The sequence below is a fragment of the Pseudophryne corroboree genome, chromosome 7, assembly GCF_028390025.1.
Source record: "Pseudophryne corroboree isolate aPseCor3 chromosome 7, aPseCor3.hap2, whole genome shotgun sequence".
NCBI classification, from domain to species: domain Eukaryota; kingdom Metazoa; phylum Chordata; class Amphibia; order Anura; family Myobatrachidae; genus Pseudophryne; species Pseudophryne corroboree.
Genome location: NC_086450.1, coordinates 389,243,712 through 389,267,467, shown reverse-complemented (window position 1 = coordinate 389,267,467; position 23,756 = coordinate 389,243,712). Strand labels below are relative to the sequence as shown.

The 23,756-nt window shown below is 46.9% G+C and overlaps 1 protein-coding gene and 1 long non-coding RNA gene across 6 annotated transcripts in view; one reads left to right on the top strand and one right to left on the bottom strand.

Moving 5' to 3' along the window:
• ELFN1 (extracellular leucine rich repeat and fibronectin type III domain containing 1) overlaps positions 1 to 23,756 on the bottom strand; it is a 988,432-nt gene that overhangs the window by 734,910 nt on the left and 229,766 nt on the right. For all 4 annotated transcript variants that reach the window (XM_063934602.1, XM_063934603.1, XM_063934605.1 and 1 more), the window contains exon 3: positions 10,378 to 10,438. The gene's annotated coding sequence lies outside the window, so the exon portion shown is untranslated. The remainder of the gene's footprint in view (positions 1 to 10,377; positions 10,439 to 23,756) is intronic.
• LOC134945377 (uncharacterized) overlaps positions 1 to 23,756 on the top strand; it is a 321,195-nt gene that overhangs the window by 74,702 nt on the left and 222,737 nt on the right. The gene's annotated exons all lie outside the window — the stretch shown is intronic.

Here is a 23,756-nt window from a genome sequence, read left to right as displayed (position 1 = left end):
CCAGCGAGTGCGCACCAGTGGCAACTGGACTGCACATGCACAAACCCCCGCCTCCTAAGGATTGCAACAGTTTCAGCCCATTGAAGCCTACATGAAATCAGCTCTCTGCTAATTGCAGACCGGACTGCCAGTCCTAGAGGGAGGAAACAATTCCCAAGGGTACTGCCTGTAGTGTCTGTGACTGCAAGGAAGGACTTCCAATTGCAAGTCACTGCCAGTCACACTGAAAGCCAGTGCAGTCACAAACTGCATCTGGCTTCACTGACACTGAGATAGCGGGCGGATTTTACCTGGAGCGCTGCAGTCCATAGGTAAAGCCTGCCACTGGCCAGGACCTCACCATTCTAGGGGCCTTCAAGCAGATGCTGGCTGGGCTGGGGTGGGAGTGGGGGGATTTGTCCCCAAAGCTGGTGGCTCCGACCTTCTTAGGAGGCAGGTAGAGAAAGCTGCCTGGCAGCTTCGACAGTGAATTATACACAATCACAGCAGCGAGGTAGCATTCCCTGCCTGCCTCTCAGCATGTAGACAGACACTGAATGTCTCTCAGCATGCTGATTGGTGGATGGCTGGGGCTATCAACCACTCATAGCATAGCATTCTCTACCTGTTTCCTAGCCTGTATCAAGACAGTGAATGGCTGTCAGCATGCTGATGGTAGATGGTTGGAGCTATCCACCAATAAGAGCACAACACTCTCTACAAGTTTCCCAGCCTGCAGACAGACAGTCAGCATGCTGATTTGTGGATGGCTGGAGCTATCCACCAATTAGAGTGCTGGCAGCCATTAACTGTATCTTAGCCTGTAAGAGATGACACAGAACTACAGGGGATAAGCTATATATTATTTTATTTATTTATTTATTTATTTATTTATTCCCACTGAATAGGTTTGTGGGGGTCCCAGTGCCTTGTTTTGCCCAGGTCCTACAATGCTGTTAAGACAGCCCTGTAAGGAGCTTCATGTCTGACAACATAGATACATATAGTGACTAAGGTGACCAGATCCATTTCACATCCCTAAGGTGCATACACGGTGAGATTCGGAATAACCCCGATTCTCACTGTGCGACAGGGGCTAGGTCGGCATCGCAAGCACATGAGTGTGCTTTGCGATCTTCTATAGAGATAGTAAAAATTGACTTGCCTGCACAGTCTATCTAGGCTTGCGATACCGACCGCGCGGGACCGCGCATTGGCATCGCAAGGTGACTTACACCTTGCGATCTGCACTAACTTTTCTTATGATTTTGACTATATAGTCAAAATCATAAGAAAATATCTCACGTGTGTACACACCAGTACTGCTCTACCACTGACCTGTCCCCCCATATGGAGGGATATTTATTAAATATTAATAAACAATTCTGCAGCAAGAGCGAAAAAGGGGAATGTTTAGGCAATGGGCATTGGCAACCTCTAAAAACTTTCTCATGTTTCATATCCAATTAGGACATTGTTATTATAATACTTAGGTTAATGCACCACTTACTGTGAATGATGGATATTAGAAGTCACCTGTATGGACTGTTATACATAAAGGTAATGGAAAGCTGAAGAACCAAAGATTTCCATAAAGTTATTTCCCATATGTCCTGTTACTTCCTGCACCCTGCTGCAAATCTGATACCACAAAGTCGTCTCAGCACCCAGACTGGCTGGATACCAGAGTACTGGTGCAGTTTACGCCATAGAATACAGAAGTGCTAATACTACATTCAAAATGTGAATATTTATCATGGGTAAACATATGCTACCAGCTGAGTATATTGTACTGGTCAAAGATCAATGTATGAAGCAGATAGAAAACATGTTCAAATATGTTCAATGGGGGTAATTCCAAGTTGATCGCAGCAGGAAATTTTTTAGCAGTTGGGCAAAACCATGTGCACTGCAGGGGAGGCAGATATAACATGTGCAGAGAGAGTTAGATTTGGGTGGGTTATTTTGTTTCTGTGCAGGGTAAATACTGGCTGCTTTATTTTTACACTGCAATTTAGATTGCAGATTTAACTCACCACACCCAAATCTAACTCTCTCTCTGCACATGTTACATCTGCCTCCCCTGCAGTGCACATGGTTTTGCCCAACTGCTAATAAAATTCCTGCTGCGCTCAACTCAGATTTACCCCCTATATGTACAAATGAACGAGAAACACATGCATTAGGGGGCTAATTTAGACCTGATTGCTGCTGTGCGTTTTCGCACAGCGGACGATCAGGTATGAACTGCGCATGTGCCGGCATCGCAGCGCGCCAGCACATGCCAGAGATGCTATTAGCATCTCAGCCCAGTGTTCTCTTCTGCCTGATTGACAGGCAGAGGTGTTCGCTGGGCGGGAGGGAGCGTTGGGCCGCCGTTTTTGGGGGCGCGGTCCGGGCAATGCAGGCGTGCCCAGACCGTGCGGGGGGCGGGCTGCGGCGGCTGCGTGACGTCACTCGCAGCCGCTGTGACCCGGAGGTCGACGGGTAGCTCCCTGCCAGCGTGAAGGAGCTGCGCTGGTAGGGAGCTACTCCTCAGGTACAAAAGCATCGCCGCCGTGCGATGCTTTTGTACCTGTGCGGCGGGGGGGAAGGCCAGACATGCGGGCATACTATCCCTGTGCTCGGCGTCTCCCTGCATGTCAGGGTGGCTGATCGTAGCCGTGCAAAATTTTGAATTACTCCCCAGGGATCAATTAGCAGCAGTAATTTTATTTAACGCAGCTAATTGAATTCGCCCCATACAGTATGTTATTACATACAAAAGACATCATACAGTTATTGCACTCCTCAAAATAATAGTTATACACACCACAACATTTTAGAGCACACCACAGCATCATGGAGTTATCTTATACAACAGAATTATACCCCTTTCACACCGCACAAATAACCCGGTATCGACACGGCATATTGCTGGGTCGACATGGGTCGGTGTGAGATGTGAAAGGGCCATGGTCCAATTCCCGGGTTGAATACCGGATCAGTGGCAGCGTGAATGGATTCCCAGGTTGATGCGACCCGGGACCCGTTCACTACATAGGGAGAGGCAGCGCGGAGATGAACTCATCTCCAAGCGCCGCCGCCAACCCCCGCTGCCGGCTCCGCCCCCCGCCGCTATGGCAACCGACCCAGCAAATTACCTGGTCGGTTAGCCTGCTGATAGGGTCCAATGCCAGATCCCACCCGGGAAGGATCCATTTCCAATTCCCGGTTGGGATCCGGCATTGGCGGTGTGGAAGGGGTACTATACAGATATCATGGAGTTATTATAGTTCTAGTTATATAGTTGTCTTGCTAGTTGTTTTGTCCAATACTTTATAAATGCTAAAAGCAGGATTCAGCATAGTTGGAAGTCGAGTTTAGCAAAGTTGAGGCAGAATATCTGACATATCAAATGTCACCATGGCCCCTGGGCCATTACATAGAGGGGCCGTGTCCCTGTGATACAATCTCATAGTTCTGCTTTAGATTCACTATAATTACAATGAAGATCATAAAACATTTTCAAGATTGTTATCTGAGTCTCCAAGCTGTGAACTTGGTGATAATTGTGAGGACAAGTACAAGGTCACTTGCTGTGTACGGAATTATGAGAAAAGATACATCATAGTTGTTAAATAAAGTAAAAATATATAATAATATAGTAGCTAAAACCATACCGGGATAATCCAAATAACAAAATGTTTTATCAACCTTGTCTAGGTCACCCCAAATAAAACATACTGTTAAGCATAATGAAAAATGCAACTTGTAAAGAACACAGTAGTTTAGTGAAGGCTACGGTATTGTGAATGCACAGTAATTGTGTGTACACTCGTTAGCCGGGAATGCACGCTGGCTTCTACAGCTTTTATTGATGGATGGTTTTGCAGGTGCTGAAGAACAGTAAATCAGATGCGCATACAGTAGTTCAAATATCTATGAAAGGTCAGCTACAAAAGGGCATATACGGCAAACGTTCCTATTAGTGCAAAATAATGCCCCCGATGCTATCCTTGAATCTTATTACAAAATATTGTGTCCTGATTCTCAGAAAGATAGAATGACGCAGAAAGAACGACACAGGAAGAAATGTAGATGCACAATAGCAGAAATGTATGGGGCAGTCCTGGACGGTGACTGGGAGGTAACGGAGGTGGTCAGTGGCGTGTTTTACCTATGAGCTGCAGGACTGAAGCCACCCCCAGGTAAAATTCACCACCGCCACTGACAGTGAAGCCAGATGCAGCCTGTAAGACTGTACTGGTTTCACTGTGACTGGCAGTGACTTCCTATTGGCCTGTCAGTCACAGACACTAGAGGAACTCCCATTGGGAGGTTATTACTTCCTCCGGGACTGCCAGACCGGGCTCTAATAGGCAGAGAGCTGGTTATCTGTAGGTATCCAGCTCCGTGCCTCGTCAGCTCTATGCAGCCGATGCAGTCCATAGCAGCTGTGGTTTTGCTTATGCGCAGTGCCATCGCCGCTACTGCACCGGTCCCAGCGTCTGTGAACTGCACATAGCACAGACGCCGGGACCCAGACGGCAGCAGGGACAAGGAGGGGAGGACCGGCAGCTGCACCAGCAGCAGCCCTTCTCCTCCAACAAGGTAGGAGCCACCGCTGGAGGTGGCTAAAAAGATGCGCAGAGATGTTGTGTTTTATGGTAATGTTACAGGAGTGTCGCTGTAATCTGCTGTGTACAGAGACACACAGAAGTTCATGCAGAACACAATACTCAGATTGAGAGACTGCACCAACCATAGGGCTGGTGAACGTTTAGAAGGTGCAGCTGATTTAAAGATGCATCAGATGGTAATGAAGTATCTGTAGACTCTGCCAGGGGGCGCATCAGTCCCTGCACATTTAGACGTACACCAGGGAAGGGCTTTGTAGCACATTAGCATAACATTGCAGATGTGTCTGTGGCAAAAGAAGAAATGATGGCCGCAACTGCATCCGACTCATAATCAGGCCCAATGTGTTTCCTGAATGTGGGTGTATGACGAGTCACTTAAATGATCCCAATCCGCTTTTACACGACAGGATGCACATTTTTACACTTTGGTTTGCCCTTATAGTCTCCCTGAAAAAGACATATGTTTATGAATTGCACTAGTATTTCTGGGATGCAGCCATAAGGTCAGCTCTCGCTATGAGGCTGACTCGCACGGATCTCCGTGCACGGACGCAAACGGCGAGTCTTTGCATATAGTGCAGGAGCAAAGGCAAATTTACACATTTTTCTTATGTCCGTCCATCAAAAGGAACTTGGCCAGACCTGTCTTTCCATGAAACAGGGTGTGAAGTGGCCGTGACAATGAGATTGTATGTAACCACCCTGACTTGTGGGCGTGTCGTGTGCATGTCATGGGCATGTATCTATAGCTCTGTGGCATTCTGAGTCATGCGTACGGGAATGGGAAGCCACTGTCTGCTGGATCTCCTGCACCTAGCATGGGACTGGGGCAAGTGCCACTACTGATGGTGATGGTTGCAGCAGCTGGCGTAACATCAATGGGTAGCGCTGGTTTCCATGGCTACCCACACGATCCCTAGCATTAGCTGAACAGATTCTCCCATTAGCATTGGTGGGGTCTATGAGCCTAATTGAGACCTGAACGGTGCTGTGCGTTTTTGCACAGCAGGCGACCAGGCCTGAACTGCGTATGCGCCGGCACCGCAGTGCTACTATTGACAGGCAGAGGTGTTCACTGGGTGGGAGGGGGTGGGCCGGCGGTGTTTTAGGGGCGCAGTCCGGGCAATGCAGGCATGCCTGGACCGTGCGGGGGGTAGGGGGCTTGGCGCCTGCTTGATGTCACACGCAGCCGCTGCGACCCTCACAGCGACGGGTAGCTCCCTAGCAGCATGCAGGAGCTGCGCTGGTGGGGAGCTACTCTTCAAGTACAAAGGCATTGTGCGACAGGGCAGGGACTGACATGCGGGGCGGACTAGCCCTGTGCTGAGCGTCCCCCCGCATGTCAGGGAAGCTGATCGTAGATGTGCTAAATTTAGCACATCTACGATCAGGTCTGAATCACCCCCTATGTACTAAGCACTGGAGAGAGATATAGTGGACGGAGATAAAGTATCAGCCAATCAGCTCCTAACTGTCATGTTACAGGCTGGTTGGCACTATCTCTCTACAACAGTATAAAAAGAATGAGACTGCGCTTCTAACTTTGATATATATTTTTTTACATATTTAAAAATTAAAAAATTTTCAACATATAGATACCGGCCAGCAGGGGTGCTTTAAGAGAGGAGCCTCCTCCGTCGGGCCCCCTCCTCTCTGCCCGGAGCGCCGCAGAGTCTGAGCACTAGAGGACTCAGACTCTACTGCACATGCGTAGATCTCCGGGAAAATGGCGCGGTGGCCATTTTCCCTGAGAGCTCTCTACTGCGCATGCGCAGAACGCCGTGAAAAGGGCCGCTGAGCCATTTTCACTGTGTTCTAGCTGCGCTGCGGATGCCGGCGCTGGACTTCGGAGGGGTAAGTATTTTACAAATGGGTGCAGTGTGTGCGGTGGGGGCCCCCTCTGGACTCAGGGGCCCGTGTGCACCACACACACTGCACCCACTATAGAAATGCCAGTGCCGGCCAGTATCATAAATGACCACATACAACACATAAAAAAGGCAATCATACAATAAAACCCCCAAGCCTCAACAATATGATAATTAGAGATCTCTGCATTGATAATTCCTCTTTACTCCTATGCCTCCAATCGGCGTAATTTTAATCAATCTCAGCCCCAGTGAGGCCTCAGCTTAGAATAGTTAAAAACTGGAATCCATGCTTGAAAACAGGTTAGTAAGCACAGTTAGTATAGCATGCAACATCCTCCAAGGTGTTAACACTTCCAAAGCAGTTAGTGGTAATAACTTTAGGCATTCATGCAATGCAGCATATATAAGGATAAAATCCAGCAATATGGAGAAATTGACAAATCCAGCAAATAGTTACACACATCTGTTGTTGTAGTTGCATCTGGTGTACAGCTGTGTGTCTGAATGTGCAAGGGCTGGGACGCCCACATTATGCGTCTTTCTTTACACGCTGCCATCGGAAGCACCATCGATACTTGCACCTGCCATCTGATATTTGCAGAATCTCCATCAGAGCATGGCCTCAGTCTAATATAAGCCATCAAGCACCTGAGTTTGCAACCAGTCATGTGACACATACATGACACTCCCAAAACTGCGCCCTTCAGACAATGGGGGAGATATATGAAGCAGTGAAAAGAGTGGAGAAGTGAACCAGTGAAGAAGTCGCCCACGGCAACCAACCAGCTTTGAAGTAGCACTTATCAAGTGCATTCTATAAAATGATACATAGCAGCTGATTGGTTGTCATGGGCAACTTCTCCACTGGCAATCATCTCCACTCTTTTCACTGCTTCATACATCTCTCCCGTTGTCTGATGGGCGTGTTTTGTGAGAGTTGACCATTTACGTGAATATCGGCATTACGTTCCACCTGCCATACCCAACCGTAGATCCATTAACTTCCATATTCACGAGAGGGCTTAAAATAAAAATGATCGCAAATCACACACCCTCTATATTGTACCACAAGCCTTACATACAAGTCAAAACATGAACGCCACGACGGCTTTATAAAAATTATGACATATAATTTAATGTACTTTCACTAAGAGACTACGAGTGGGATGTACTAAAGGGAAAATGCAATAAAACCTCCGTTTTCGGGGGTTTTATCGCATTTTTGTAAGTACTAACCCCTGTCCGCCGCATTTTTGCCCTTGAGGGTATCGCCATCTTTGGATGGTGATACCCTATAGAAGCCTATGGGCTTCTTATCGCCGTCCGCCGTCTCCGCCACCCCCCACCACTGAAGCCGACGCCCGGCATACCTCCATCTAGGCAGCCTAGACCCGGAAGACAAACTCCTCCTCCCCCTAGCAACACAGCCAGAGGTCCTTCCGGCTGCAGTGAGGAGGTGCCCCGGACAGCCTGCTGCCTGCTTCCCAGCAGGTGAGCAGGTGTAGACCCCAGGGAGGTGACGGAGACTCCCCGCACACCACCTCCGTCACCGCATTGCGATGTTAATCGCATATGTTAGTACATACTGTGTACATACTGTTAGTACATACTGTGATCAACATCATTGCGAGGGGAGGCGATGTATGTTAATACATCCCGCCCTACAACTGGCGATAAGTGGGGTCGTTATAAAGAAGCACAGAATAAATAACAATTTATGTCCTTTTAAGAATTAGGTGATAAATGATAATATACAGTATTACAGCTGTATGTCAGTCCTATGAGGCAGCATTTACCTGTATGTCACTGCTTGCAGAGTGTCACAGTGGGAGTGAGAAGATATTTAATAAGACATCAATTATTTATCACCGTAGTAATCCATCAAGGTGTTACAGCTTGTCAATAGCATCCAGAAAATATAATGGGAGTATGTACATTTAAAATGAACTTGTCACTTACACACAATGGAATGGATGGTATATAGATGGTATATAGTGCCTCATGCCTCTGTTATGTTATTGGTTCCTATTAAATAGATAGGTTGCGCTCTCTAGTATGTTAGTTGACCCCACAAAGTGGATTCGTTCGCTGCATTTAAGTGATGCTTTAAGTCTTTAAGTCCTCAAATGTTATCTAGCACTTTTTATGGATATGAAGAAAACTACCATTAAAATCCAATTTTCTAATAAATTATGTGAAAATAGAAAATAACTGAACTGTGTCATTGATTTAGTGTGGTATCCAATTAGCAGCGGTAATTTACCAAGGCCAATTGACTCTAACAGGGCTATCCTATTAGCCCTGATGCTGGCACTTATTGAGGATTTTATTTCGTCTGCCTCAAGTATCTTTTACGCAGAAACACATACCGTAGGTCTGCAGCTTTCCGCGGATCCTATGTGTTTCTGTGCGAAAATAGGTAATTTTCACACAGAAAATATGGGTTATCACTGCATAGCCTGATAATGACCATCGGGCAAAAATCGAGCTAATAGGCCCTACACACTGGGCGATTTGACTGCAAGATATGAACGATCTCGTTCATTAATGAACGAGATAATGTTCATATCGTGCAGTGTGGAGGCACCAGCGATGAACGATGCGCGGCCCCGCGCTCGTTCATCACTGGTGCCCCGTCGCTTGCGCATGCAGGCCAATATGGACGATCTCGTCCATATTTGCCTGCACTTCTATGGAGCCGGGTGACGGGGGGAGTGAAGAAACTTCACTCCCCCCGTCACTGCCCCCCACGCCGCCAGGTCACCCGTCGGCCGTATCCGCCGTCGGACAGCTTGGCGGCGGATCTTTATATGTGTATTGCCCTTAAAAGCCATTTTTTTCCCCATGCAAAAAATGATGCCAGCTAATAGGATGCAAAGCCAGCTAGATTTTCTTATATGATTATTTTTTATAACTACTATATGTGCCGCCTCCTATTGTAGTTCATCTGTTTTCATACAATGTGTACAAGTTCCAAGAAGTTGTGTTGCCGTCAGTAAAATGTTTAGTCCAAGACTAGTCCAATAGCTATTGGCATTATACTTTCAGACAACTGCATCTTGATCACCAAAACTACGTATAGATGTAGATCAAGTACAGTATATTCACATTTTTACAATAAAAACGTTGACAATATTTCCTCTTACATATGCCTATCTTTCTTAATTAGCATTTTTCATGCATAAAGGGCTTATTTAATAACACTGTCTCTGATCCAGATGTGGTCGCTATAGCACAGCGGCTGCATCTCTTTACTTAGCGGCTCTGCTAAAATATTCAAAAGCTGCATGAGGCATCTTGCATAAATAGACACCCGCTGCCGACTTCTGTGATCCGCCGCTGTGTAATCATTGGACATCTGAGGGTACTCAGGATATCTGATGTAATCACACTGTATAAGGCCAGTTAGTCTGCGTTGGGAGACGCCGATCCTGGCCTCGACGCACCTACAAGATGGGGCTGCCGCGTCCCTGTGTTGTCAAACGCTCCCCGTCGTCGCCTCCACACCCAAATGGCTGCAGCATGTCAATCATGCGTCCAGGCCACTGCAAGCGAAGTTGCCGAATTAGATCTGCATAAGCGCAGTGCAACATCTGCTCATGTGGAGATCACAAACCATCGGTGATGTGCGTTAACAGAGAGTTAATGTACATCTCTGCACATCCCTTTGTGCAATGAGCAAACAAGCAACAACAGCTAGTAGATTGTGATCTACTAGGTGTTGTCTGTAATCTACAGCAGTTGTGAGTCTTTATCAGTTTATTGCAGTCTGACTAATCAAAATGTAATTGGTTGCCATTGAGCTGTTTATATTATGTTAATAAATAAGCCCCCAAAATCTACCTACCCACCACACACACATATTCAGCGTCAAACCTACTGTTGTCATTTGTTTGCTGGTTTACCTGTTTTAGCTGTCTTCTTCCTCTTCTTTGCTAGTTGACTCTCGAATTCATTTGACATTCTCTGCAAATGGCAGAGAGGAGACAGGTTCAGAAAGAATTCAACAGTATAAAAAAAACCAGATATTGTGAACACATTTCTAACCGAACACTTACAGATACGAAATAATACAGAAAAACACTTCTGGCAAATAAGTTATTGCAACAATTGTTTGAAGCCTTTAAATGTGTCTCCATAAGGGGTTGCAGTTGATTTACCGACGGACACAATACCGACGGTCATAATCCAGACAGCCAATGACCGACAGTTAAAATACTGACACGGTCAAAATACAGACATTCATTATGCCGATATGTTCAAAATGCAGACATAGTAAGAATATGGAAATTTGAAATGCCGACATGTCAAAATGCTGACATGCGTTTTTAAGGAATTTTTTCACAAAAACAGACTTGTTCATAATTTACCTTCCCAGTGGACCTGGAGGGGCAATATAATAGAGTGCCGAGTGCATTGAGGTACCATGCCCGAAGCCGCTTGCCATGCAAGGGGACGTGGTACACTTAGACCTATGTCGACACTGACACAAAAAACCACAGAAAACGCATGTTGGTTTTTTGACATGTCGGCATTCCAAATAGCGGTATTATGAATATGTCGGCATTTTGAACATGTCGGCACAATAAATGATGGTATTTTGACCGTGTTGGTATTTTGACTGTCGGCCAATGGCTGTCGGGATTATGACCGTCTGTATTGTGTCCATTGGTAAATCATACTGAACCCTCTGTAAGCAATAAAAGTTTTTAACAAACGTAGCTATTACCAATTATAGGGCCTAAGTCAGACCTGATCATAGCTACAAATTTGTCAGCAGATGGGCAAAACCATTTGCACTGCAGGTGTGGCAGATATAACATGTGCAGAGAGAGTTAGATTTGGGTGGGTTATATTGTTTCTGTGCAGGGTAAATACTGGCTGCTTTATTTTTACACTGCAATTTAGATTTCAGTTTTAACACATCACACCCAAATCTAACTCTCTCTGCACATGTTATATCTGCCCCCCCCCCCCTGCAGTGCACATGGGGGGTCATTCCGAGTTGATAGCTTGCTAGCAGTTTTTAGCAGCCGTGCAAACGCTAAGCCGCCGCCCTCTGTGAGTGTATCTTAGCTTAGCAGAAGTGCGAACGGCAACAAAAAATATTGTGCAGTTTCTGAGTAGCTTCAGACCTACTCAGCGCTTGCGATCACTTCAGACTATTCAGTTCCGGATTTGACGTCACAAACACGCCCTGCGTTCGGCCGGCCACGCCTGCGTTTTTCCTGCCACGCCTGCGTTTTTTTGAGCACTCCCTGAAAACGGTCAGTTGCACCCAGAAACGCCCACTTCATGTCAATCACTCTGCTGCGGCCATTGCGACTGAAAAGCTTTGCTAGACCTTGTGTAAAAATACATCAGCCGTTGTGAAAGTGCTTTGCGCGTGTGCACTGTGCCGCATGCGCAGAAGTGCCTTTTTTTACTTAATCGCAGCGCAGCGAACATTTTCAGCTAGCGATCAACTCGGAATGACCCCCATGGTTTTGCCCATCTGCTAACAAATATGCTGCTACAATCAGGTCTGAATTAGGCCCATAGTCATACAATCACTGAGGATTATAAGGCTGCCTTTTACTTATGGGTATAAGGCTCTGGTTTTACAACTGCCTTTGATAGTTCTTCTGGCACAAAGTTGCAGCCTTAGTGGCCCTTCTCTGTGTGTAGCTCAGAAGGTGACGCATGTACTGTATGCATTACAGAAAAAATAAAATAATCAAGGCCTCCATCTCTCCACGTTTCAGTTCCTTGGTGTCAGGTGTAGCTAGTCTAGCCACACTTACAAAGCTCATTTGCTACTGGCTTCATGTAGCTTACAGCACCAGATGGTAGATGGGTTATACAGTTTCCTAACACTGCCATGAATTGAGTTGTTTATCATGGGGGTTAAAGTTCAGTTGCAGGTATTGAAGAAAAGCCATGTGAATTATTGATGGCTTTCAACCACAGATCCACACTTTTAATATCAGCAAAGAGATCTAAAGTTTCAGACCATGTAACTTTCACCCCTCGGAGCTACTTCTGACCTAGAGGCATTTGCGTTGGATCTCATTGTTCATTGAAATCACACTCCCAACGAATGGAGCAGGCTACTGGTCACAGTGCCATACAGCAGTAATTGCCGATAGTGCCTGGCTTTTAACTTGATTACATTACCAAAGATACAGCAGCAAGGTAGGTCGTGTACACACTGTGTCTCCTGAATGCATTTTTGCTTTCTAGTCCATAAGTCAAAACATACAGTAAATCATAAAACATCATAAAAAAAGTTTATGCAAGAACCTAACGGATAATAAAAAAGAAAAAAAGTAAATAAAATAATAAATCACAACGACGGAGAAAGTGGATACATATAACAGTTAAAATAAAACAGCAAGAAATTATATTAAATAAATAAATGAGAGATGGAAAAATCCCTGTGTGTTCATGATAGCATGAAACAAGTATTGATTTGCCCGTACTGACATATTTTTCCATCAGTGATCATTGAATTTTTAACAGCAACCTCTGTCCTCCCTTCAATATTGTATTCATTAGAACTAGTCATCGATTTGGTACGCAGTGAAAGACCAGCATATCTCATACTCTATAAACTGGTTCACATTGATGAGATCATCAGAATGGATTGAGGAATGTTACATAGGACATGCAGAAAAAGAAGAGAAATAGCTGACTCACGGAAATAAATTAATTAAGCCAACAGTGGCAATTAAGTACTGTGTGCTTTGTTCATTTCAGTAGTTTAACCCCATAAATATGAGATTCCATTTTGTTGTGGCCTCAGTCACCCCTTATGTATTATATACATATTGTGCTGGCAAAACCCAAGTCTAGTATCGGCAGTAAAAAGGAAAAATGTTGGGACAAGCATTGCTTTCTACATCAATATTATTTGCAGATGAACGTAATTGGCTAGGAATAATTTGCTAATATGTATTTATGAGATGCATCTGGTAAAGTGCAATAATCAGACTCTGTTAAAATGGATGGAAATTGTGACTTAGAGTAATCAGTCTGTAAATTAAATGTTGCATGCACGTGTGGGGAAATATATGTCCCTAGCTGTTATCGGTATAGAACGTCTACCCATTCCATGGCGTTCTGAAAATAATATAAATCACAGCTGGGCAGATACAAGTCCATTTTGTGGGCAATTCTTGCGTTTTGTAGCACTGGGCATGCTCTATAAGTAGGCTTATGCATCTACGGGAGACTTCGAGTTGTGCGCCTCTCAGTCTCTTCTACTTAATTCTGACTGGGCACACAAAGGTCCAGTGCAAATCTATAACGGGTGCAAGGTGTGCGGTACACATGGACCCATTAGTCCAGGGGGACCCACACTTTACACCCTGCACCCATTTCTTGAATGATTAACCCTCCGGAGTCCCACGTCAGCGGCAGCAGTGTTGCACAAGTAACTGGGTAAATTGCACGGCGGCCATTTCCTCGGTGTTTGTGCATATGCAGTAGTAAAATCACTCGGAAAATGGCTGCCGCACCATTTTCCCAGAGTCCTGCAGATGTGCACTAGTTTCTGGCACAGCGCTAGGGTCTCCTAGTGACCTTAGTGCTCAGAAAGTACTGCACTGCCGGCTAGAGTGGAGTGGGCCCAGATGGAGATTGCACACAGGACTCCCCCACTATTATTCATACACCTCTGCAGAGATCCATCTGATTTCAAATGGATCTCTTGCAGCAAGGGCTGGCAGAAATGTGCGATGATAGTAAGGACAGTGCTGAAACCAAGTATATGTATAGGAGTGGTAAGGTCATATAGATGCATATATCTCTGGATACAGGCAAATATCCACAATAACAACAACACTGGCCTGATTCAGAGATGTACGCAATGTCAATGTTGTACGCAGTGCAGCAATTGTTTGCAACTACGCATGTGCAGTGATTGAATTGCGATTTTGCACACACACAGGATTTATTTGCATCGTGAGTGACAGGTGGCCAGCGTTTGGGGAGGTGACGGTAGGTGGCTAGAGAAACAGGTGTGTCAGGAGTCATGACCATTTTCTGGGTGTTCCCTAGTTAGCCACTGGTAATTCACTCACAGCTGGAGATCCCTCCTCGTCTTTAGAACGCTGCTCTATCTGAGACAGCCTAGACTTACTCAGAAGTTCAATGGCCGACCAATGTGCGTCCTGACTTTTGTATGAAAGTGGTGTACGTGAGATGACACAAGACGCCATCTGCGCCATTACCATATTTACCATATTTTTGCAACTGCACAGTAAGCGAAATCGCATCTGCGAATGCATTTTGCATACATCTTTGATGCAAGTATAATTGTGGACAAGTAGTGTGGAACTCTGAACTGTACTAGGTACCTTACTTTCTATATTTTTTATTTTCCTATTTTTGAGGAGATCTCGTTATACAGAACAAAGACCTAAGGACTGCTGAGTCCTATGGAAAGTCCTGCAATGTTATAGTCCCCCAGTATCACCTGCTTTGCCGGCATCTGCTGGGAAATCTAGCACAGTACTGAGTCATTCAGCTCTCAGCCTAGTGTTCCAGGGGGTGGAATCCTCAATGGTTGTGTGTGGGGAACTGTCCTTTCAATGAATGAAATAAATGAACTTCTTTAGTACAATGATCTCTGTAGTTTTCACAGAATCATGAGTCATAAAATGTCATGAGTCATCCGTTTGTCCATTTGTCACCTGTACAGCTTGCACATCCTCTTATGTTTGAAGTATTTTTCTTACAACTCGACATTCAATAGAACTGATAAAAAAATAATCCACACAAATGATTTTGAGCCATAATTGCTTCCACCCGAACATGAGTAAGAGTACACAAGGCCATCAGGATCACATTAAACAGCCAGAACACTATGGCAGTGCCCATATAGTAACAAGGCACATTTCGTATCCACTGCATACCTCCCAGAAGGGATAGAATACTCTGCTCCTGGACTTCCCTCTTACTGTATGATTGCCATCACCTGTACTGAAACACCTTTCTTATCCACTGACCTATTCAGCACAGGTGCCGGCAATCATAAATTAAGAGGAAAGTCCAGAAGCAGAGCATTGTGTCCCTTCTGGAGGGGGTCATGTTGGGAGGTATGCCACTGTCAGAGTTAGCTGGGGCAGGCTGGAATTACCTTTTGGCTGTCACCGCTGAGTGTAAAATATGTGAACAGTTCCATAGTGGGATGACTGTTACAGTCTCAACAATCTGATAATTTCTGGTATTGCCCAGGCCCTAGACCAGGTATTCCCAACCACGGTCCTCAAGGCACACTAACAGTGCAGGTTTTAGTGATATCCAGGCTTCAGCACAGGTGACTTAATTAGTAGCTCAGTTATTTTGATTTAACCATCTGTGCTGCAGCCTGGATATCACTAAAACCTGCACTGTTGGTGTGCCTTGAGGACCGTGGTTGGGAATGCCTGCCCTAGTCTGAGATCCCATGCGTAGCTGCAATGTCTCTGGTGTTTTACTTCCTGTGCTTCTGTGGGAATGTGTCCTGTTTTACAGGACACATTCCAGCTGCAGCAGCCAGAGCGCCTGTGTCCCCTGCGGGACAATGTCTCTGACAGCGCGGGGACAGCTTGTCTGTCCCCAGCGCCTGTCAGTGTGTGGCGGCGGCGGGTGTCCGGTGCAGGGATTACCTTTTTCCCTGCACCGGACCAGAGACTGCGGGGGCATTTAAATCTTGGCGCCCTCCGGGAGCCAATCGCGGCTCCCGGAGCGGCAGCCAATCGGAGAGTGACGCGGCGAGCCAATCGGCGCTCGCCGCATCATAGGCCCCGCCCCCGGCGTCTGACGTCAGACGCCGGGCGGGAGCCGTTCGAAAAGGAGGCCGCGCCGAAGAGCGAGCGGCGCCTGGTGAGTACCGAGTCTACACCTGCATGGCAGCAGGCACCACCACACGCACCGCAGTCCAACCGCACCTCTCACACTTGGCGTAGTCGGCAGGATCAAAGAGACCGGATCACGGACACGATGTGGAACGCCACCAAGAAGACCTCCCTGCGGACGGCTCCGGAGAAGACTCACCCCCGGACGTGTGCGGACCAGAGCGACTGGGTGACGGTGTCTGGGGCAGACATCCTGAAGATGGTGCAGCGGTCGGTCCAGCGTGGAAAAGAAGAGCGCCGGGAGAAGGGGCGCAAGAAGGCCGCTGTGACGCCCTGCAAGAAATGTCGGCAAACAGGTCACTTTGCCGACGAGTGTACTTGGCGAGAGACGTCCCCAAAGAAGGTGGTCCAGGAAGCGGACCGAAGACGTCAGAAGGGCCAAGCGAAAGAGTCCTGGTGTTTGCTCTGCGGAAATTACGGGCATGAGCACAACAGTTGTCCCTGGGACGAAGAGTTGAGCGAAGACGAGGTTGATTCCCGGTGTGAAGGCTGTGGAGATCCCCGACATCGGCTCCTGGAATGTCCATGGACGGAAGACAGGACGGACTACGAGGCCACGGTGAAGCAGCTGACGGAGTCTCGTCAGCAGCTTTGGGACCGGGTGGCTGCAGAGCCTGTGTGTGCGCTCTGCGAGGCGAGAGGACATGCGCTTCCCGATTGTCCGTGGAATGAAGACCGGATGATTGCGGATGGTCGCGCCCAGAGATGGGAGGAGGAAACCAGGGAAATGGAGCGGAAGGCCTTGCTTGAAGTTAGTTCGCAGGTGCCCATTTCCTCTGAGCCGGAACCAACGGGTGAAGATTCCCCAGTGAAGGAGGTGGACCAGGAACCCGTCTTGGAGAAGGTGGCAGTGGCCCTCCCTTGTTGGAAGTGTCGACGACCAGGACATGCGGCCAGTGAGTGCCCCTGGGAAGATGCCGCGGACCTACTCTGTCCCAAGAAAGTGACCCCAGTAAGGCAGAATCCTTTCCCGCATGAGGCGGAGGTGGACGACTGGGAGGTGAAGAGGCCACGCTGCGAAGAAAAGCGTGAAGACCCAGTGACTGAGACGTCCGGAATCTCCCCGCGATGGAACCGTCCACGACCAGGACGTGCGGAACAGGAGTGTCCTGGGTACCAAGAGATGCCAGCGGAAGCAAAGGAGTACGCTGAGGAAGTAACGATGCCAGCGGAAGCGAAGGAGTACGCTGAGGAAGTAACGATGCCAGCGGAAGCGAAGGAGTACGCTGAGGAAGCAGAGGTGCCAGCGGAAGTGAAGAAGTACGCTGAGGAGGAAAGTAATACCCCAGGCCAGATATCGGAGGAGGACTCGGACTACGGTGAGCTGTCCGCCGACGAATCCCTCCCAGAACAGATGGAGGACGACTCTGGCATCGGAAGCGCCGACGAGAGTGACTGGCAGGATCGGGTGGAGTCATGCTCCCAGTTGAATGCCCTCCGTGAAGAGGAGGAGATAGTCCTGGAGCAAGAATACCTGCCTGGAGTGTCGAAATGGACCGACGTACGGGGACAGGACTGTGATGCCGTGGGAGGACCCGTTCCAGAGGAAGACACAGGACCTTTGGAGATGCCCCACGAGGAAATTTTACATGTGGTGGCTGTTGCCCGGGAGGAAACGGATGCCCCGGAGGATTCCGCTGTTGGGTGGTGGTCGATACCACACCCGGAAGACAGGGACGAAGCCACAGACGATATCGGAGGCCAAGAGTGGGTGACTGTTGTCCCCGTGGAGGAAGATTCCCCTTGGTGGCAAGCGTCAAGCGACCGTGAGGAGATGCCACTCCCCCAGAGGATCCGCCGATGGAGGTCAGGCCGTAAGAGGAACCCGGAGCTGGAGGAGGAAGGATGTGGGGTCACAGCTGGTCCAGGCTGGGCCCCCGAATGCACCCTCGCCGGAAGGACCTTGGAATTCCCTGACCCGCGGACGATGGACGCCGTGGAGATCTTTGTAGGGACTACAAAGGAAAAAGGGGGGGGAAATGTGGGAATGTGTCCTGTTTTACAGGACACATTCCAGCTGCAGCAGCCAGAGCGCCTGTGTCCCCTGCGGGACAATGTCTCTGACAGCGCGGGGACAGCTTGTCTGTCCCCAGCGCCTGTCAGTGTGTGGCGGCGGCGGGTGTCCGGTGCAGGGATTACCTTTTTCCCTGCACCGGACCAGAGACTGCGGGGGCATTTAAATCTTGGCACCCTCCGGGAGCCAATCGCGGCTCCCGGAGCGGCAGCCAATCGGAGAGTGACGCGGCGAGCCAATCGGCGCTCGCCGCGTCATAGGCCCCGCCCCCGGCGTCTGACGTCAGACGCCGGGCGGGAGCCGTTCGAAAAGGAGGCCGCGCCGAAGAGCGAGCGGCGCCTGGTGAGTACCGAGTCTACACCTGCACGGCAGCAGGCACCACCACACGCACCGCAGTCCAACCGCACCTCTCACACTTCAACAGGGGCAAATGCAGGATTTCTAGAGGGGGGTTTCCAAATGCAATCCACATTTTCCCACTCTGGGAAACTAGTAACGACCTTGGACATTAATATAAAAATTTTTATACACTGGATATTGTAGGGAATACAGTATTAATTAACACCATAGATGGTCTTTAGTATAGGCTGTATCAAACATTTAACCACTTCAGATGCGACCATGCCTGCAAGTGCTTTATCTGACCTGGTCGCACAGGATGCGACCAGTCAGATAGACAGTGTTAGCAGGGGCAGGGAAGGGAAACTTCTCTCCGCTGCTGCTCTCAGAGGGATCAGGACGTCCCGCTGCCTCCATGCACTCTCCTCTACTGATTGGCGGTCTGGTCAGCATGGCAGGAACCCCCCCTCCAGCAGCTGCAGACAATAGCAGCCGCATGTAACTTAACCCTCCCAACCCCTCCCCCTGTGTACCTGGAGGCTGTCCCGGCTTTCATAATGAAAGCCGCGATGGTCGCAATATTTCCGATGTTCCGATTGTCACAATGTTCCTGATCGATGTTTCAACGTTTGGGGGGAATTTTTTTTTTTTTGCTTAAAGTAGAATACATAATTTTGGATAGGGTTAAATTCATCTTCTTCATCTAATTCACTCATTAAAAACAACAACAATTTGAGCGTTTTTTTTTTTTTTGGGGGGGGGAATCGTCAATTAAGTGGTTAAATGATATAAAGAAATGGTCAGTAAAATGTTAAACATACCATACTAATTAGATACACAAACACAATAGAACCAATAATGCACTTTCTAAGCACACATTCTCCCACCTCATGGTAAGGCACCGGTCTCTTCTTCCTGGTAGCTACTCTCTGGTCTAGTGCACTGCTTGAGGGTTCAGATTCACACACACAGCAAACTTGGTAGAAGAAGCTGCTACCACTGGGCATGTGCAGAAGATCTGCTCTGTACCTTACACTGCATGAAGTGGCGACAGCTCTAGTAATTATATTACATACTATTGCTATTGTCATAATCTGAGCCACTTGCACAGAGGAGGGGGGGGGTCCCCAGCCCCCACCCCCCCAACCGCCCCCATTTGCCTATGCTTCAAGCCCACCAGTTAGCGTCTCAATACAAATCCAGGTACTGTAGCTGCAACATTAGCATATTTCAGAAGTTGCGTACAAATTTGCAGCTGCAAAATTCATTAGCTTACATCACTGAATCAAGTCCTTACTACCCATACTTGCCTACCTGACCCTCTCCATGAGGGAGAAAATGCTCTGTTCCTGGACTTTCCTGGTAATGTATGATTGCCATCACCTGTGGTGAAACACCTTTCTTATCAATTACCTAGCTCACCACAGGTGATGGCAATCATACATTACCAGGAAAGTCCAGGAACAGAGCATTTTCTCCCTCATGGAGAGGGTCAGGTAGGCAAGTATGTTACTACCTGATCTGGCCATCAGTCTGCAGTTCCTACCCACCTGCATGACCTGTGTCGCTTAACAGTCTAATGCAACAGACTTTGCTACATCAAAGCACATGCAACTGTGATGATGACAGAATTAGCTGTAATCTCTCTGTTAGGAATAGCAGTGTCTTGCTGACATGTCTGCAGGTGTTTCTCTATCTCTAAGCAGTTTAGAGAAGACATCTGATTGGTATTTCCTGTGGTTCATAGTCTCTGACCTTCATTAACAGACAGCAGATTTCAACCTGATTGTAATGACTTCATTATTGTTTTTTGAAGAAGGTCAGATAGGAGCAACTGAGGTCTGGGGGTCAGCTGTTGCAATTATCCTTGAAAGCAAAGATAACATGACTTCAGCACACTGTGGGTCTCTGTTAATAGGAGGCTCTAGGCTGGTGTAAATGTGGATCGTTAGGTCACATGGCAGCAATTAGCCTACCAGGTAAGTGTGGTAAGACAAAACGATGTCTTGTTTTCTGAAAAACACATTTTCATTAATAAAGTGATCATATACTGTAGGTAGCTGTCAGTTTCCCTTCTACAGTAAGTCATGCTTGCAGTCTACATTGCGAGGGTAGACATGAATGTGGAATTATTCATAGTCATGAGATGACATTTGAACCAAGACATGTCTCTCAGCGTCCCTGTAATTCATAACTATAAGGTACACCATAACCACACCTATAGTCAGTAGTTTGGTGGGGAAGGGGGGTCTCTTTTTATACAGTAGCTTATTTACTGAGGGATTTCCAGACACAGGTGGGGTGTGATCACATGGGGCTCTGTGTGGATGGTACCAGCCAATCAGCTGCTTGCTGCCATGTTACTGGCTGTGTTTGGAAAATGACAGTTAGGAGCTGGTTGGTAGTTAATCACTCTCCTCTTTAGGGGACATTTACTAAGCAGTGATAAAAGTGGAGAAGTAAGCCAGTAGAGAAGTTGCCCAATCAGCATTGACGTAACATTTATAATTTGCATACTATACTGTATACAGAGCTGCTGATTGGTTGCCATGGGCAACTTCTCCACTGGCTCACTTCTCCACTTTTATCACTGCTTAGTAAGTTAGTACCAATCTCTCTCCAAGGCTTATCTCTGCACCTTTAAACATTAACACAGGCTGCCTGCGTACAACCCATATCTACATGACTTTATCCCTCTCTAGCGTTATCGCATTCTTATTTAACCCTAGTTTGTTTGACAACCATTATTTGTAGCACCATTTAATTGGGATAATTTATTTAATTTCAGCACAAGTATTTTATTTCATGGGCAATAAGACAGATATGACATTCCTATCTCAGTTTTGTATTCATACTTTATGTACAAATAAGGCATTTTAGGTAGGTATACAGTGGGTGAGCATACATCCCAACACACAGCCTGTGATTGGTGGGAAGCACTGGCCATTCACCAGTATGCGGGGAGTCACTTCCTTTTGTAGAGCCCCCTCTCAGAAAAATGTGAACAGTCCTTACGACAAAGAGCTGTCATGGGAATGCCGGTCAATAATTGGGTTTATTTCCAACAAGATATTTGTGCTCTGTATCAGCAAAACATATATAAGCTTCATCAAAGACTTATATGTCATAGGCGTGTGTGTGTGTGTGTGTGGGGGGGGGGGGGGGGGGGGTGGGTGGGAGGGGGGGCAGCTGTTTTAGGGGAATGCTGCTAGGCAATGGAGCGCTTTCCCTTTCAAAGCCACATGGGTATATGGCATTTTATCACCTTTGGGTAGTACATGGGTGTCCATACAAAGTCTTCCTATGGGGCCAGTAAATGTGTAGATTGCTAAAGCAATACCGTATATTCCAGCAGCTGCTAGATTGCTTATTTTGTGGAAACAAGCACCATCCTCAGCCCCTACAATACCGAGAGGATTAATATATATATATATTAAGGGGTCTATTCATGAAGCAGTGAAAGGAGTGGAGAAGTGAGCCAGTAGAGAAGTTGCCCATGGCAACCAATCAGCTGCACTGTATGATTTTGTAGTATGCAAATTATAGATGTTATTTCAATGCTGATTGGTTCTTCTCCACTGGCTCACTTCTCCACAGTTTTCACTGCTTCATGAATAGACCCCATAGAGAGAGAGAGAGAGAATGATTTGGAGAGTGATAAAGTGGAGAGAGATAAAGTACCAGCAAATCAGATCTCATGTTACTGGCGGTGTTTGAAAAACGACAGGAGCTGGTTGGTTTATCTCTCTCCAAGGATTAGTACATATGCCTTTTAGTTCAAAGGCTTAAAGAACACCTCTAATTTCTTTAAAATAGCACTCATTGGTTAAACTCGTGGCACTTAGGGAGGGATGTACTAAAGGTGAAAATGTATCCAAAACTCAGAAAATCCAGATTTCTGAGTTTTGGCAACATTCCCATATGTACCAAGCTCCGGAATGCGGTACATTTTGAAGTTTGGACCTGTTGGGTAACTCCATGGCGTTCCCCAATAGAAGCCTATGCACTTATTTTTGTGTTGTTTTTTTTAAGAGGAATGCAATCGGATCTTTCCCAGCACCCCCTGCATTGGCGCGCGGCACTTTGCACATACACAGGTCATAAACCGGAAGTCTATCTCAACGAACAGCTCTTATCGGGAGAGCTGTCCTTTGCGATCTTTGTATAGGATACCTTCTTTGTATGGGATGCCCCCTGGGTGAAAATGATCAAACCTCCTAAAGAAGACAAATTAAGGTGTTACCAATAGCTACCAATCAGATTCAAGCTATTATTTGTATTTATAAAATGACAACAAAAATCCGTTTGGTTGCTATGGCTAACACCTCCACTTGTCCTCTTTAGAAGTCTTGATTAAATATCCCCCTTAATATTTCCAACTATACATATAGTAAATGTGTAAAGAAGATCCTTCTTAGTGGTGAACTATGGCATTAATTTCTGCAGCTTTTGCCTCTACAATGGGTGCAAGGTGTGTGGTAGACTGAGGCCCCTTGGTCCACTCTACACCCATGTTCTTCAATACTTACGTCTCTGGAGTCCAACATCTTCAAATTCAGCACTGCACAAATCACCTGGACAATGGCATGGTGGCCATTTTGCCAGCAATCTGTGCATGCACATAGAAACACAATAAGAAAATGGCAGCCATGCCATTTTCCTGGAGACCAGGTATGCACAGTAGACTCTGGCACAGAGCAAGAGTTTCCTCACTTGTGCCTCCAGCTAGAGAGGATGGGGCCCGGAGAGAGACTCCTCTCTTAATGCACATTTGGATTTTGCTATTGTACATCCGTGGTGTATTTATAGTTTTTGAGTGTATGATGAAGAGATACTGGGGTCTATTCATGAAGCAGTGAAAATAGTGGAGAAGTGAGCCTGTGGAGAAGTTGCCCATGCCAACCAATCAGATGCTCCATACAATTGTATAGTGTGCAAATTATAAATGTTACTTCAATGCTGATTGGTTGCCATGGGCAACTTCTCCACCCTTTCAATGCTTCATGAATAGACCCCAAAGTATAAGATAAAAACGTAAAAACACACCATC